Source organism: Dreissena polymorpha, chromosome 14, assembly GCF_020536995.1.
Source record: "Dreissena polymorpha isolate Duluth1 chromosome 14, UMN_Dpol_1.0, whole genome shotgun sequence".
NCBI lineage: Eukaryota > Metazoa > Mollusca > Bivalvia > Myida > Dreissenidae > Dreissena > Dreissena polymorpha.
In genome coordinates, this window is record NC_068368.1 from 11,324,208 (window position 1) to 11,327,520 (window position 3,313).

A 3,313-nucleotide genomic window follows, 5' to 3' on the forward strand; every position below is an offset into this window, starting at 1 on the left:
AGTCTCGAATAAAAGCTATCAAGGTTGCTAGATCTTCTTTGTATGATTCAGTCAGACTCATAAACAGCTGAAAACACAAGGTCTAAGCTTGATAGGAGTTATCAGCTGTGACACCACATTTTTACTATTTACAAAATTTATCCAATTATTGATAATTATGCAATCACTACCGATATGAGCGGGAGTTAAGATTTTAAAGAGTTCTAAAGAATTCCGTGGAATGGAATGTTAAATATAAAAGCTTGATCGTACTCTTTTAAAATCCTAAAAATACTTACCTTTTCCTGTAATACGTGGTACTTCGGTTTTTATAAACCCTATTTATAGCCATATTTAAACAAAATGTAAAACTTACAATATGTGTACTGTCAGCAATTGAACGGTTCACATAAACTATGATAATATTTAGTTACCTCCTTAACTGGACGCACGAACTTCAAAAGTTCTTCTATAGCAGAGTCAGAGTCGTGAAAAGCAAAACAGTTGTATTTGAATTAAGAACCATTAAAAAGAAATATATTATTGTGCTACGTTAATTTTAAGTTCAATAAATATAAATATAAATATATTATTTATATACAGTAAATTCAAACAACTATTGTGCTTTATTAAGGTCTGAAACTAAACGCATTAGCCAATCCATGTTTGTGTCTTTGTGTTAGGAAACCATGTATTATAATAGTATTCTAATTAAATAGTACTATCATTAAATAGATTTAAATGACTGACCTGCAATATTGGACCGTGTTACGGAATAAATCCGTCATGTCAAGCACAATTCAAGATCTTGAATCGATAACACAATCGAAACCCAGCAATGATCTACGTTTTACGACTAGATATTTAACATGCTGAACATATGTTAATGAATGGAATACTGTGAAATATAATTAACGGCGTATACACGAATTGATGTAGGGATTGCAATAGTAATAATTATTTACTTAAACACATGCTGTAATTCAGAAATCGCATGTTTGCCGGATATGTACTAAACGACGATCCCTTCATTTAATAAATTTCAATTATTAAACACATTATGACATATACAATCAGGAAAGTCGTGTAAACAGCTGTCATCTGCTGCAAAGCAAACGGGATTGTGTATATATATATTTTTTTTAAACGCAATTGTCATACAAGCATTTTCTTTTAAACAAATGATAATCCGGTATGACTACCTACATGTATGTTATGCTTGATTTTCATAGATGATGTATATAATAATAGTGAATACCAACTGCTCTTGTTTAATCGAAACGTCTATGGCAATTGCATTGAACTCATATTGCGATAAAGTGCGATTGATGCATGCTGTTATCTAACCCAATTTATCGTTTTGGCATTGTATGGTTCTCTACCAGTTTTATTCAATTAATGTCCATGTGATCACAAACGGCCAGGTCCTATGATTACTTGATTTCTTGAACCGTATAGAGTAAAATATTACAAAACAAAATCCCACAATTCGTAGGATCATAAGAATGAGGTTACTAATGTGACATTGTATATCTGTCCTCTACATCATTTGTTCAAATCATGTCCTTTTGGTCAAAATTTACCCCGTCCCGGTCGTTACTTATTTTCCTTATATAAAAACAATTGAACATTAAAAAAGCTTCACTGAATTAAAATGTACTCGTCAAATTATATTTAACATTATTTATTCTGAAAGGCTTATAATAATGTATTCTTAAATCTACCAGCATATCATTTATGCGCTAGCAAATTTATCACCTTAAATCGAACCCTGTCAGTCAGTTGTCTAACAATTTTTGTTTTGTTTATAATGCTTCTGTAAAAGCTAATCTTAAATTGCAACAGTATTCATATTTGTATTATGTAATATACCATTAAATTGTTTAAATCAACTGTCCATAACAAAGTCAAATTCGTCAGTAATCAATTGTATTAAAATTAAGAACATTTGTTAGGTATATATACCGTTATTATTTGCGATTTGTGAACTACGGCATGCGTTTGTTATCGTATTTTCCACAATAGCTATCACAACATCCTGTCCACGGTCAAATCGTTTCCACACCGTGTATTTGATAACTAGTCGAATCTTTAAATTGATTCGCCCATGAAACTTGAATGAATATTGCAGAGAAAAAATGAATGGTACGCCAATAATATTAGTTTTCAAGTTAATGTTTTTTCAATTATTTGCCGTTGTCAGTTGCTTGATACTATACCTATCTGAATCCTATTTACAGGAACGATTTTTAGACGTTGTTTCAGAGATTATCACTTCATTTAAATGTTTAAAAAAAGTCTGGTGAAAATGATGATCCATATTAAAAATACAAATAAGTTAAGTGTACAACTTTTAAAAAAAATTGAATAACGTCCAGAAAGTGTTAAAATCATTTCCGTGAACGGCCGCACAGGCGTTTCATTATTTCATGGCGGTGACACTATATTACAACAAATAAATACGCTGATTGTCCTTACATATTGTTTGAACCGTAAAAGTCGTGTGAAAAATACCTTACTGAATTTAATTTTTGTACGCAATAATTCTGTGGGAACCATGTACTATATTTCTTAAAATTCATTTGATCTGGGAAAACATTGTTGCAATGGTGCGGCGCGAATAAAAGAAAAAAAAAACACCTACCCTTAAATCTTCAAGTTGTACTTTTAAAATAATACCATTGTAATATTGAATTGCCATCACTTTGTTATCATAATGAAGTGTTTTGTATTTTTTAAGAAACACGATTATTAATAGAGGGAGAAACAGTTTCATTACCGCAAGATTATATTCAACAAATAAAATCTTATTGGACATTGCTAATTGGATTTCCAGTGACTCTCTTGGGTATTGAATTAACATAAAAGATAGTTTTACATTTAACGTAACATTGTTGTCAAAGAAACACAGAGTGTTTTGTAAAAAAGAATATGTGCACATATTTGGTTAATGTAAACCAAAAGAAGTATACGTTAACATTGTGAATAAACTGAATAGCTTGATATATCAATTATTCACATCATCCCATCAACCGATAAAGGAAAAGAAAGAAACCATAGATAGTTTCGGTGTTCCGTAAGTAATGCAGTCAGGAGTGTTAAAAAGATAATATTATGATATCGTTCATATATTTTCATAGGTATGTGCATGCACAGGCATAAGGTGGTTTACAGGTAAGACTATAATGATTTTTGTAATAAAACTGTTAACGGATTTGAGTAAATTTGAACATAAAACCAATGATCTTTACCGATGGTTTAAGATAATTATTTATATATTTTTACTCTCCTTCACCAAAGTAGTTGGTGATTTAATGAGTCCGCAGGTTAAGTT